The sequence below is a fragment of the Manis javanica genome, chromosome 3, assembly GCF_040802235.1.
Source record: "Manis javanica isolate MJ-LG chromosome 3, MJ_LKY, whole genome shotgun sequence".
Lineage (NCBI taxonomy): Eukaryota > Metazoa > Chordata > Mammalia > Pholidota > Manidae > Manis > Manis javanica.
The window spans coordinates 31,536,437-31,551,057 of NC_133158.1; the positions used below are offsets into that span (position 1 = coordinate 31,536,437).

The window sequence follows — 14,621 nt, forward strand, 5'->3', positions numbered from 1 at the left end:
CTTTGAGAAAATAAACAAAATAGATAAACCCCTAGCCAGACTTATCAAGAAAGAAAGAGCGTCTACACACATGAACAGAATCAGAAATGAGAAAGGAAAAATCACTGAGGACACCACAGAAATACAAAGAATTATGAGAGAATACTATGCAAAATCATATGCTAACAAACTGGATAACCTAGAATAAATGGACAACTTTCTAGAAAAATACAACCTTCCAAGGCTGACCCAGGAAGAAACAGAAAATCTGAATAGACCAATTAACAGCAATGAAATTGAACTGGTAATCAAAAAACTATCTAAGAACAAAAACCCTGGACCAGATGGCTTCACTGCTGAATTTTATCAAACATTTAATGGAGACCTAATACCCATCCTCCTCAAAGTTTTGCAAAAAGTAGAAGTGGGAATACTTCCAAACTCATTCTGTGAGGCCAGCATCACTCTAATACCACAACCAGGCAAAGACACCACAAAAAAGGAAATTACAGACCAATATCCCTGATGAACATAGATGCAAAAATACTCAATAAAATATTAGTAAACCAAATTCAAAAATATATTGAAAAGATCATCAAGTAGAATTTATTCCAGGGATGCAAGGATGGTACAATATTTGAAAATCCATCAGCATCATCCACCACATCAACAAAAAGAAGGACAAAAAACCACATGATCATCTCCATAGATGCCAAAAAAGCTTCAACAAAATACAATATCCATTCATGATAAAAACTCTCAACAAAATGGGCATAGAGGGCAAGTACCTCAACATGATAAAGGCCATATATGACAAATGCACAGCCAACATTGTGCTTAACATGAAAGCCTTTCCTTTAAGATCAGGAAAAAGACAAGGATGCACACTCTCTCCACTTTTATTCAGCATAGTTCTGGAGGTCCTCACCAAGGCAATCAGACAACACAAAGAAATAAAAGGCATCCAGATTCATAAAGAAGAAGTTAAACTGTCACTGTTTGCAGATGACATGATATTGTACATTAAAAAAACCTAAAGAATCCACTCCAAAACTACTAGATCTAATATCTGAATTCAGCAAAGTTTCAGGATACAAAATTAATACACAGAAACCTGTTGCATTCTATACATGAACAATGAACTAGCAGAAAGAGAAATCAGGAAAACAGTTCCATTCACAATTGCATCAAAAGAATAAAATACCTAGGAATAAACTTAACCAAAGAAGTGAAAGACCTCTACTCTGAAAACTGCAAGAGACTTATGAGAGAAATTAAAGAAGACACCAATAAATGGAAACACATCCTGTGCTAATGGATAGGAAGAATTAATATTGTCAAAATAGCCATCCTGCCTAAAGCAATCTACAGATTCAAGGCAATTCCTATCAAAATGCCAACAGCATTCTTCAAAGAACTAGAGCAAAAAGTTCTAAAATTCATATGGACCACAAAATACCCCAAATAGCCAAAGCAAGGCTGAGAAGGAAGAATAAAACTGGGGGGATTATGCGCCCCAACTGAAAGCTCTACTACAAAGCCACAGTAATCAAGACAATTTGGTGCTGGCACAAGAACAGAACAATAGACCAATGGAACAGACTTGAGAGCCCAGATATAAACCCAACTATATATGGTCAAATAATATATGTTAAAGGAGCTATGGACATGCAATGGGGAAATGACAGCCTCTTCAACAACTGGTGTTGGCAAAACTGGACAGCTACATGTAAGAGAATGAAACTAAATTATCGTTTAACCCCATACACAAAAGTAAACTCAAAATGGATCAAAGACCTGGATGTAAGTCATGAAACCATAAAACTCTTAGAAGACAACATAGGCAAAAATCTTCTGAATATAAACATGAGCAACTTCTTCCTGAACACATCTCAAGCAAGGGAAACAAAAGCTAAAATGAGCACATGGGACTACATCAAACTAGAAAGCTTCTGTACAAGAAAGGACACCATCAGCAGAACAAAAAGGCATCCTACAGTATGGGAGAATATATCTGGAAATGACATATCTGACAAGGGGCTATCATCCAAAATATATAGAGAACTCACATGCCTCAACACCCAAGAAGCAAAGAACCCTATTGAAAAATGGGCAGAGAATATGAACAGACACTTCTCCAAAGAAGAAATTCAGATGGCCAACAGGCACATGAAAAGATGCACCACATCACTAATGATCAGGGAAATGAAAATTGAAACCACAATGAGATATCACCTCATACCAGTTAGGGTGGCCAGCATCGAAAAGACTAGGAACAACAAATGCTGGTGAGGATGCGGAGACAGGGGAACCCTCCTACACTACTGGTGGGAATGTAAGCTAGTTTAACCATTGTGGAAAGCAATATGGAGGTTCCTCAAAAAACTAAAAATAGAAATACCATTTGACCTGGGAATTCCACTCCTAGGAATTTAAGCAAAGAATACAAGTTTTCAGATTCAAAAAGACATATGCACCCCTTTGTTTATCGCAGCACTCTTTACAATAGCCAAGATACGAAGCAACCTCAGTGTCCATCAATAGATGAATGGATAAAGAAGGTGTGGTACATATACACAATGGAATACTATTCAGCCATAAGAAAGAAACAAATTCTACCATTTGCAACATGGATGGAGCTGGAGGATATTATGCTCAGTGAAATAAGGTAGGTGGAGAAAGACAAGTACCAAATGATTTCCCTCATTTGTGGAGTGTAACAGTGAAGCAAAACTGAAGGAACAAAACAGCAGCAGATGTGCAGACTCACAGACTCAAGAAGGGATCAGCGGTTACCAAAAGGGAGGGGTGAGGGAGGGCAGGTAGGGAGGGAGAGAGAAGGGGATTGAGGGGTATCATGATTGGTACACATGGTGTGTGTGGGTCACGGGGAAGACAGTGTAGCTCAGAGAAGACAAAAAGGGACCCTGTGGCATCTTACTACACTGAAGGACAGTGACTGCAATGGGATATGGGGTACTTGATAATAAGGGTGAATGTAATAACTACATTGTTTTTCTTGTGAAACCTTCATAAGAGTGTATATCAATAATACCTTAATAAAAAAATAATAGTTTCAACCATTTATTGAGTGCCTACTGTGTACTGAGAGCTCTGCTAGGCACCAGCCCTGTTCACGTCACACCTGCAATAGGACAACAGCTCTCTGCTGCCCTCCTGTCTTCCAGTCTGTTTTCCTTCAATGCACCTTGTCTACCTAGCCAGTCTTAACTCTTTTAAACCTTATCTTACTCTTTTGCTCCAGTATATGCAGTGGCTCCCCAGTGCCCCCCAGGGTCAAGTTCAGTTTTTTAATGTGATGGTTAAATTTTCCATATTCAGGTCCTGCCCTCTCTCATGGAATCTCCTATCAGCTATGTCTCTTTCACTAGTCCTCCCCTGTGCCTTGTACTCAGAGGTGCTCAAGAAATATTTGTTGAGTGAATGAACACATGGGTGAAATGTGTCTCTAAGTCGGGCTACTCAAACTTAGTAATTTACAAGACACTCTAGAGAGTGTTGCAGCTGCAAGAGTTTTGCAAAAATCTGTGCACTATTTTTATTTACTTAAATATTTTCCTTTTTTAGATTAAATAAATGAATCTCAAATGGAAATTGTGTATCATACTGTAACTACAAGTTTGTCATTACTTGTCAGAAATAAGTTTCCATTAAAATAAATACAAGGACAAATGCGCATTGTGTTCAATTCTAATTAGATGTTGTTGTCTGCCAAGGCTGGAGTCGTGGGTCTTATCTCTCTTAGTGGAAATGGTATTGGCTGAAAATTTGGAAAGGTGTTAAAGACAGATTAGCACCAATCTGAGGCTTGCCCATGAGCAGAAATCACAAGGATGTTACAGGGAGATGACTGTAAAAGAGCTTTTCCACTTCACTAGAGATTATCATGGCTACCACCAGTGGCTGCCTGTCCACATTTTGGGAACTCTAATTACACAGGACCCACCACTCCAGCCCAAGGAGATGGCTGAGAGCTCTCAGGGAGACTTCAACCCAGACCTTTAGGAAGTGTATGGAAGCCCTGCATGCCACCACCTTGACTTTCTAGCATGTGTCTGTTATCAGAACCCCACTGCACAGGAAATGAGTCTCAGAACTCCACTGAGGTAAGAGTTTGTTTGAAACCATCTGCCTGGTGGAATAATGAACTCTCCATCACGGAGATGTGTAGGCAGATGCTAGACAGTCATGGTTGGTTGGGGGAGGGAGACAGGGAACAGGGAAAGTTGTGGAGATAATGCAAACATCAGATGGTCAGCCTATGAAACTGACCTGACAGCCAGAGTTTGCTTTCCTATGTAGGCAAAACACATTTAGAGCAATGAAAACAGGAGAATTAACTTCTGATCAGGAATACAGAAAAAACGAGAGACAGTTGTGAGCTGTGCCCTACATCTCCATCCAGGCAGCTCATATTCATACTTTGGCTCTCAGCTCAAATGGCACTTGCTTAAGGAAACCTTCCTCAGCCATCCCAAGCTGGCCCGGGATCCCCTGAAACATGTGCCCCTTACAGAGCTTGTCACTCTGGGCTTGTGCGGTTATCTGACAAGGTCTCCCAAGCTGGACCTTGAGGTCTGTGACCTGTCTTGTTTACCACTGTGCCTCCAGAGCCTAGCACAGTGCCTGGTAAGTAGAAGGAGCCCAATAAATATTTGAAGTATCCGTGGGGTTATAAGAATATGGGAGCTGGTGACTAGTGAGGAGGAATGGATGGGCCAAGGAAGATACTATTGAGATTCCATGCTTATGGGTGAGAGTGTGGGGAAAGAGAAGTCAGGGTGACCTTGGGGAGCACAGTGTGTTGTGTGACCCCAGGATGGCCGACCAGAGATGGGGGACAATGTGGGGTAAGGGATGGCAAGTAGATCCACTAACCCCAGCCCTGGGGACAGGGAGAGGGGGTGAAGAGTGGGGTCCTTTCTGTGTGTCCTTGGGGGACCCAGAGCGAAGAGTAGTCATAGCCCAATTCCCAGGAACCTTTGTGAAAGTGCGCAGGGAGGAGAGCAGAGAAGGGGCAGGAGCCCCACCCCGACCCCCACTGAAGGGCCCTGTGACCTGCAGAGTGAGAAGAGGGTGACAGAGGAAGAAACAGAAAGGACGGACCAGCAGAAGTAGACCTGCAAGGCTGGAAAGAGAAAACCGCCAAGAAGGAAATCCATGTTGAGAAGGATTGGAAGACAGAGACCCAAGACAGGCTGAAGGCCCCAGGCCCAGGCAGAGAAGAAACGTACAGACCCACGGAGAAGGAAGGGGAGCATGAGAGGAGGGGGCGGGGAAGCTGGCGGGGGTGGCGGAGAATTGGGAGTCGGAAGGAGAGAAGACAGAAGAGAGGCGAGGAGGGAGATGAGAGCGGAGACCTGGAAGGGACATGAGAGAAGGGGTGAAGACGGGGGAATAAGGAAGAAGGCAGGGAGAGGCGAGGCTGCGGGACAGGAGGCGGCGAGGCCACAGCCGCGGCGGGGGCTACGGCGCCGGCGGGGGGCGGGGGCACAGGCGGCCCCTCCCCTCGTGGGCGGCTCCAGGACCTGCCCCGCCCCCCCCCCGAGACCCCGCCCCCTCAGTACGGCCCCGCACCCTTCCCGCGTCCCTCCGCCCGCCCTCGGAAGAGCGAGTGCGCCGCGAGGTTGCGGGCTTGCGGCGCGGAGCGGAGGAGCTGAGGAGCGCGGAAGGTAGCGCGGCCTGAGGCGGGAGCGGCCCCGCGCCCGGAGCTCCCCGGAGCGGCCGAGCTGCCCGCGCAGCGCCCGCCGCAGGCAGCGCGGCCCCGGCCTCAGGTAGGAACGGGCGGCCGGCGTCGGGGCGCGGGGCGCAGGGCCCTGGACGGCCCGGGCAGGACGGGCAGGACGGGCAGGGTCGGGGGGACGCCCGAGATACCGGCGCCTGGCCTTGCCCGGGCCGCACCAGAGAAGCGGGAGCGCCGCTCCTCGCGTCGACGTGCGCCGGGCTGGTGCCCTGGGACGCGCGGGAGCCACGGGCTCGAGCGAGGGTCGCGAACGCCCATGGCCCTTCCGTGTCGCGGGGCCGCATGGACCCGCAGCCGGCGCTGGATTCGGCTGGAACCGTCGAAACGCCGCGTACACTCCTCAGGGGACGGCGGGGAACCCGGGAGCAAAGGATACGAGCTGGGTTTGGGGATCGTGCGCCACTTTTCCCTGTCGGGGTCAGCTGCGCTGAGGTAGAGCCCTGAGCCTCATTTATTCCCCAGGGCCTGTTGGGAGCTGGCGACTCGGGGATGGGACGCCTCCTTCCTATCCTGGGACAGCTCAGGCTCTCAAGAAATGTTGACTGAAAAGCACATTACAGCCTGGGCTGAGCGCAGCAAGCCCACGCCGCACTCCCCACCCCTTTACCCGGAGGGTGTGGGACAAGGGGAGGGGTCCACCAGAGGGTGTGAGGACTGTGTCCCCTCGCTGTCGCGGAAACCGCTCCCACCTTTCCGCAGTGTGTCCCGCAGATGGGGAAAAGGGTGACCCTGCATGCCGCGGTTACCTTAGGACAATGACCAGAGGGTCCCCACCGCCCCTTTGTACCTGCACATCCCCATGGGTGGCACCACAGATACCCTGTTCTAGCTTAGCTTAGTCTTAAAAAAGGAACTCAGACTGGGCAGCCCCCACTGAGGCTCTGAGCCAGTGCCCTCCCCAGATAGATGTGAACCCCAAGGAGGAAATTGCATTTTAAAAAGCTAAATGATAAAGTCTTGTTTCTTCCTAATGTGGGGCTGGAGCACCCCCTCCCTCTCCCAGGAAGCTCAGTCTTATCCCCATTAAGAACTGGGCAGGAGGGAGGCACTGAGTAAAATGGCTCCTAAGCTTTGGTGACATCCCCAAAATCAGAGATTATGCCAGCCTACGTGAGTGTACTTAGGAGTTGACCTTCATTTTTCTGTGACACATGAAGTGTTTGTTAAGAGAGGGGTGCCTTGTGAAAGAGGGAGTGATAGGTGCTGGACATTGCTTAGATTCTCTCATTGGAAACTTTGGGGAAAATATAGTCGTAATGGCATCTGAAAAGGCTGCCCCAACTCCCAAATTCCAGAACAAAGAGTTCAGTGGGAACTATAGGCATCTTGCACCTTCTGTCTCTCTCTTTGGAGCACTCTCTCTGGGAAGGGTTGACCCAGCCCCTGCTCTGGTCAAGGTTAGAGCAGCCTTAGGTCCTCCCCCAGGCTGAGGAGGGAGAGGAGAACATGCCCTTGGAGGTACAAGTCCCAGGAGGAGTTGGAGGGCCCCATCCCCAAAGCAATCAGGGCAAGATGGCTGAGCCTCCCTGGAGCCACAGAAATAAATTGTCAGGCAGGCAGCAAACAAAGAAAGCACTCTTTCTCCAGCCAAGCGCTGGCTCAGTGGCCAGTCTTTGGAGGACAGTGAGTCCCAAGCAGCCAGACACAGTCCAGCTTGTCTGGAGAGCATCTGGAGAGTGGGGCAATCCCTAGGAACCACACAGGAGAGAGGGAGCCTTGGTGGGAGAGAAAGGGGGGACCATCTCTCCTGATGTGCAGCCCTTTGTTGCAGGGCTGGAGGCTTTGTGAAAACTGGGTTCCCCACGAACTCAGGATGGGACTGAGAGGGGTGTCTAGAGGCCAAGGAGGAGACAACTCAGGAGAGTAGAGACAAGGAAAAAGCAAGTCCATTAAAGCGAGAAGGAGCACAGTAACTCTGTCCTGCCTTTCACATGCCTAGTAATCAAGGAGCTCAAAATGCTATGAATTTGTTTATACGTGGCCCAGCATGCACACAGCAGGCTCTGAATAAAGCCTTTATGGATGGAAGGTGATGACGCATGGACTTACCTGCAATATCTACCTGTGTCATTGAGCCAGGAAGGCTCTAAACGGTAGCCCTGAGAGCACAGCCAGGAACAAGCCCTGGTTAAGTTGGCTTTGAGCTAGGGTGCTGGCATTTTCTGGCTGGGTGACCTTGGGTAAGTTCTCATCCCCGCTGAAAGGAAGGAATGGAGTATGGAAAGCTTCCGATGGGCCCAGTTCAAAATTCCTGCAATAACTGTGTGTGGCAGGTACTATTCTAATTCCTACTTCAGAGGTGAGACACTGTGGTCCAGAGAGGAAAAGTGACTTGCCCAAGGTCATACCACTGGGAGGAGGCAGGACAAGGGTTTGAACCCTGTTTTCTAATTCCCATGTTGCCTACTTGCTGGTCTCTGGGCCTTGGTTTTCACCATCATAAAATGAAGTGATGGGGTGATTGTCAGATTTGATGGCTGGCAGTGAGGCCCCTGGGTCTGTCATCTGAGCAAAGACTGCTTCTCTACCTTCATGGCATATGCTAAGAACAACATTAAATAAAGCACAAATGCCAGGTGGCTTCTCACCATCACATAAAGATACTGTTCCTAGGCTTGTCTGGGAGCTCAGTTGCTGAGATAGAGATGTCTCAAGGCATTTGGAATTCAGAGATGTCTTTTTCCACCTTCTGATTGTGTATGCGTCACAAACCGTGAGTATCAACCATTAAGCTTTGCCCACTGCCTTTAGCCCACTGCATCCCAAAGTCCATCCCCTTTGTCCTTGGGAGCAAGTGGGATGCCCGAGTGCCTTCCTGTCACCTGGCCTGACTTGTGCCCAGCTTTGTTCCCTTTGATCATGGAAGCTGTACCACCCAGTAGCCCTCTCCCTCAGCCTCAGTCCCAATGCCAAACCCAGTAGAGCTCCTTCATTGCCATGCCGCCAGATGGAAAGAGAGACACAGTGTCAGTGGCCTGTCTTTGCCTGTGTCTGACCTATCCCTTAAATTCAACCTTGCGGAGTTGCCGAAGTGTCTCTGTGTCTGGAGAATGGTGGGCAGAGCACAGTCCCTGCAGTGATGAAAACAACCTTGAGCTGACTCTGCTCGCAGAGGGCTGCAGGGCCCCCTCTCTGTGAAGAGATCGTCAGACAGCCACTGTTCCATGCCATTCCTCGACACCAGCCCCTCAAAGGGGGCCAGCACTGGTAGTCCTTTCTGCCATCTTTTTGCTTCATTGTCTGAAGGTTGCTGGGAGGCAGAAGGGAAGAGGGTGTGCTTGAGAGAGGAAAAGACTGGGAGGCCAGGTGGGGACCCCAAATAGGATGTCCCAAGATATGTGCCTCAGGGAGCTTTTTGAATATCTAGAATTCTCACCCGGAGCTCACCTTAAGACCTGGGAGCTGTGGAAAGATGCTGTGAGAGTCACTGGGAAGCCAGCTAATAGCAGAGATAAGGGTTGCCTGGCATAGACGGAAGGTGTGAACGCAAGCTGTGATATTTCAGCTCAGGCTTGGATTCACTCGTAAACAGAAAAGAACCCACTAAATATTGTTCCAATGATGATATGAATTGCAATAATAACTAACAGTTACTGCAAGTTGGTGATCTGCCAGGGAATGTGCTGTGTGCTTTTCTTACTGCATTTACTTTTCACAAACCCCTCTGAAGTACGTAGTAGAATTGGCCCTCTGCAGATGAGGAAACTGAGCAGGAGAGAGGCTAAGGAACTTGCTGCAGGATCTCCGGGCTAGTAAATGGTTGGGAGCCCAAACTCAGCCACAGTGTGCTGACATCCCTTCCACGGAAAAGCCCCTGGCATCACTCTCTTGGCAAGAACCACACTCCCCATTTTCAGAGCTGCACGGTTAGGAAGCATTTCCCCATTTGTTTTCCATCAGTAGAGCTTTGTCACAGTTCTGGGAGATGGGCAGAGTGAGAGCTGCCTTTTGACAACTGGGGAAGCTGAGGCACAAAGAGATGAACTTGTGGTCAAGGTCTCTGAGCTGCTAAATTGCAGAACTGGGATTGACTCTCAGGTACCCTGCCTCTTACAGCATGTTTGTGACCTAGACTTTAAATTTATCTAAACCTGGTGTTGATGTGCCCTTTGCCACCTTCCCTTAACTCTCAGGTGTCCCCCAGTTTGTCACCAGCCTCTAGCTACTCTGGAAGCCATTGAGAGCAGCCGACAAAGCCATCAGCTCTGTTTCCTGTGATCTGACATGACACGAAAGTGGCACTCAATTTGATGTGAGCTGCCTGCATCGAATGGCCTTCTATTTTTACATTTCTCACAAATTGAAAATTACAAGGAGGCCAAGTCTTGCAGAGCAATTGGCTGTGGCTCTCTGAAAGCAGGGGGTGTGCATCTAGGTGGAACAGGCCCTATTAGGGTGCCAGGGGCCCTCTTGGCTGCAAAATGAGTCTCCAGCTTCCAGGGCAGGACGGGATCCTGGCACACAGGCCAGGCTGGAGGATGCTAGAGTTACTGGCTGCCTTGGACAGTGACCTGCCTCTCTGCCCACCTGTCAGCTGCATGGTGTTTGTAAGATCAGTGTTGCATGCCAGCTTCTGAGACAACTGAGCCCTGGCCAGAGGGACATTCAAGGTCAAAGACGCCCTGAAAGACGCTGACAGCAGGTTGTTTTCATGGCCTTATTGTTTGGTGAGGAGCTTCTGTGTGGGGAGAGGGCAGCAGCCCAGGAGGTGAGCATCAACATTTGGTATCCATATCACAGTTTACTGAAACTTAGTGCTGATAGCAGCACCCGCGGTTATCAGAATAGTACTTTACAATTTGCCAAAAAATGCACTTAAAACTGTTCTTTCTTTTGATCCTGGAATATCCAAAGTATTCCAAGAAAATATGGTCCTTGATATCTTGGAGAAGAATCCTCTGTCAACCAAGAGATATTTTTTAAGGCTAATTTTCTTGTTCTAAATCAGAATGACCTTGACTCAAATAAGGGCTTTTTGCACACACATGAGTGTACACACAGTTAACGCTTTTATGTAGAATTTCACAATGAGAGTGCTTTCTCCATTGAAGTTTGCAACAATCCTGGGAGATCCAAGTGAAAATACTATTTTTATTACCACTATTGTCTCCATCTTTTGGATAGGAAAACTAAGGCTCAGTGAACCCTAAACACCCTCTGGATTCCCAGCTGATAGGAATCATCTTTACTAAGCCTGAATCCAGATTTACCAGGTAGCCACTTGAGAAGGAGCCCAGATGAGCCCAGCTCAGCTCCGTAAGAGGTGGAACACAGAGCACACAGTGATTAGGCTGAAGGAAGACACAGCCATTACGTTTGGAACATCTTGTTCTAGCCCTGCCTGAGCTCTGACCAGAGACAACATCTCAGTCACATCCATTGTCTGATGTGTTCTCATTGGCCAGGGGATCCCCAGAGATGGTCGGATTTGTGGGGAAAGGAAGGGATGATTGCTCTCAGACACACGTGTGTGCGGTCAGATGTGCTTACCTATATTGATTTGGGTGATGTGAATACCAGTGGTGCCATGAGATTGGCTGGAAGGATCTAAGGCCTCAGTAGCCAGGAAGGCTATAGGCAAGTATTTGTCCATGAGCCTTGGGGTATTTGGGAACTGCCAGAAGAGGGGGCTGCGTGGTTCTGAACTGTGCCCAGCCAAGAGGGTAGGGAAGAGGTGGAGAGTATGGTATGGGATGGAAACCACTTGCCCCGGCCACCACCCCACATCCCCTCTGCCCTTGGACTGTTGCTCACATTGAAGGTCATGAAATATCACAAGTTCTAGGAGCTTCCTTAGGTGCTAGGGGGTAGGGACAGCTGAGGGTTTGTCATGTCCGTGGCTTTATGGCCAGCCTTGCCCTGACCACCAAGTGTGTGGAGAATTCTTGGGCCATTCTGGGCCACCTGAGTCTGATGAGAATGGTGGTAAGGGATGGGCACTACTGTCCCCATGGCTGCAAAAGGAGGCTGAGGGAGGTGGAGCCACTCACCCCAGGTTGCACAGCAGAGTTTGAACCCAGGCCTGACTGATGCCAACCCCCATGGGCTTTTCCATGCCACCCCCTACCTCTGGAGAGCACCTGAGTAGAGATCATGGTGGGGAGGGGAGACAGGTTTTAACTCACTGAGACAAAGTTTGAACAATACAAACAAAAATGACCGAAATCAGAGGCCACCAGTTTCCCATGTACCGTCTGTGCTTGATCTTATGGTTCATTCCTGCTGTGACTTGAGCCCCTTTGCTCCCACATCAGACATTTCCAGAGCTTGAGGTCAAAGACCCAACTGTGATTAAAAGAAAAAGTAGGGTAGGCTTGGGGATGAGGAAGCAGTCCTCGTACTGAAAAGTAATCTGTGAAGATGGAATTTGATGCATATGTATATACATTTTTAATAGGTTGCTAATAAATGAGCAGCTCTTTTGAGCTCTGACTATGAGCCAGGCACTGAGCCTAGCACTTTACAAGCAGTGTCCCAAGATCCTCAGTGGGGAAACTGAGGCCTAGGGAGCTCATGTAGTGCACCAGGCTGCCCACTGTTGTGCCACAGAACTGGGACTCAGATCCAGGTCTGCCAGATTGTGACATTCTCATCTCTGCAGGATCCCAAGACCTGGACTTGCAGACCAAAGAAAAAAAGTGGTAGCTGCCTCCGGTCCAGGATAGCTTGGAGCCTGCAAGGGACAGAGGACAGAATTCTTAAAGAGTCCTCTCTGGACTTGGTTTTCTCAGTCTTTAAAGCAAATGAGTTTGGACTGGACTGGACAATGTGCTCTCTAAGCCAGGTGCTGGCTCTCCAGGTGGGGGAAGGGAGGCTGCATGCCCCACTTCCTCTTCCATTTCCCCCTTAATAGCCTCCCCCAGACTAATGATTGGGGAAGATAAGAGCCCTTTCTCCAAATGGCAGTGAATGCCGCTAATGACAGAGCAGATGGGGCACTGTTAATTATGCCACGGGTATTAAATGAAAACTCCAACCCCAGAGGAGTTAAACAGCTCCCCTTGGCTGGCAATGGTGGTGCCTAAGAGCGGTGCCATCAGCCTGGGCCGAGGCAGAACTGCCCCCTTTCTCAACCTTGAAACCAGCAGGAGTCACAGAGCCTCCTTCATACTGGTCCCCTCCCCAGCCCAGGGTCCATATTGGCCCCCTGGAACTGGGAACATTGGCGGCTGCTCTGGGAGATTTTCGTGGATGTCTCTGGGGACTTCCATTAGTCACCTTCAGGGGCAGATGTGGGCAAAAAACTGGATCAAATAAAACTTTGAGCACCTTTTGTGTGCTGGACTCTACTGGGGATCACAGAGATGGACCTTTGTTTCTAGCCTTTGAAGAGCTGCTCACAGTCAAAGCCATCAATTCCCTAAGAGCAAGAATGCTGTGCCCAGCATAGTGGGACACATACTAGGTTCTTGCCTCTTGCCTTTGGTTGTCTACAAGGCTCAGGTGAGAGCCAGAGGCCACACAGAGGGAACCAGAGTCAGCCGTAGGCTGCATGGGGCAGAGGACAGGCAGGGGCCCAGCTCTCTTCTTTAGGCACACCAAGGTGGCCTTCCAGGCTGCTGAACTTTCCACTTGCTGGGGGACCACAGATAATCCTTTTGCTCTCTCGGAGCCTCAGTTTGCACATCTGAAAAAAGGGGAGAGCAAGGGCTGTGATGGCTGCAGGTAAAACTATGTCTGCTAACCACCCCCAACCCTGAACCTCAGGGATCACAGAGATTGCATAAATATTTAACATTTGGGGGCAATTCAGCAGAAGGTGAGACCACAGCCACTAAAGGGAGCTTCTGGTTCTTATGTGGATTTAAAATGTCACTCAAACCTCTAATCCCTTTCCATTAGCTCCAACTGCCTGCCTCCTGCTTCCTAGACCTGGAAAGCATTTTCTTAGGTTTTTCTAGGCCAGAGAAAGTAAAAAAATCCATGCATTTCAAACACCCGTATGTTATAGATGGGTAAACTGAGGCCTAGAGAGTTGTCCTAGGTCAACAGGCACTAGGGCCCTGAGCTTCTAACCCCTAGCTCAGTGCTCTTTCCCCTGCCCCAAGCCAGCCCAGCTCTACTGTTGAGAAATTATTAAATAGAGTTGGTGGAAGGACTCCGGTTGCCGTGACAACGGAGCCTGTGTCCTCGGGAGATAATGGCGTTGCACAAGGCAGAGTGATGTGTGTTGAATGCTGATTCGGGAGCTGCTGGAGCGAATGAGCAAGAGTGGAGGGGACTGTGCCCGGGGTTTGAGCTCCCCCAAGGGGGCTCAGGGCTGGAGGGCTTGGGGGAGGCTGTAGGAGACTTGCCTTGTCTAGTTCCATCCTTCCTACAACCTTGGCAGAAAGGAATAATTACCTTTATTTGGTGGAGGTGCAAAGTAAGGTGAAGAGAGGTGAAGGGACTCTTCACCCAGGTCACACAAGCACATGTGGAGCTGGGATTTAGGCCTCCAGCTTCTTTGGGGAGGCCTGGAGGGTGCACTGTGAGGGGGAGTGTGGTGGGTGGGTTAGGGATACAGAAGGGAGCTGGCCCTGAGCCCCGAGCACAGAGCACCTGAACCTCTCCAAAGACTGTGCTCATGGAAATTCTGATGGGCCAGAGTGACAATTTCAGCCCAAGTAGAGTGGGGAAAGAGTATGGCAAGGAAGCTACAAACATAAGCTTTGGAGTCAAAGTGAGAAATTCTACCTTGCCACTTCCCAGCTGTGTGACCCTGAGCAAGTCACTTCACCTTTCTGAGCCTCAGTGTCCTCATCTGCAAAATGGGGATAATAACAGACCTACCTCATTAGCATTGTTGTGAGACCAAATCAGGTAATTAGATCTAGCATCAAGCCCTGCCCCAGGCATAGCTTGATCAACAGTAGCTATTATTATTAACCAAAAGGAG

The 14,621-nt window shown here is 48.9% G+C and overlaps 1 protein-coding gene across 4 annotated transcripts in view; it reads left to right on the plus strand.

The window, feature by feature from the left end:
* Positions 1–5,597: 5,597 nt before the first annotated feature.
* Positions 5,598–14,621, plus strand: part of SLC6A1 (solute carrier family 6 member 1) — a 41,773-nt gene continuing 32,749 nt past the window's right edge. For 2 of the 4 annotated variants that reach the window (XM_073231042.1, XM_073231045.1), the window contains exons 1-2: positions 5,598–5,774; positions 8,357–8,456. The gene's annotated coding sequence lies outside the window, so the exon portion shown is untranslated. The remainder of the gene's footprint in view (positions 5,775–8,356; positions 8,457–14,621) is intronic. The other 2 variants (XM_073231044.1, XM_073231043.1) reach the window with 1 other exon arrangement.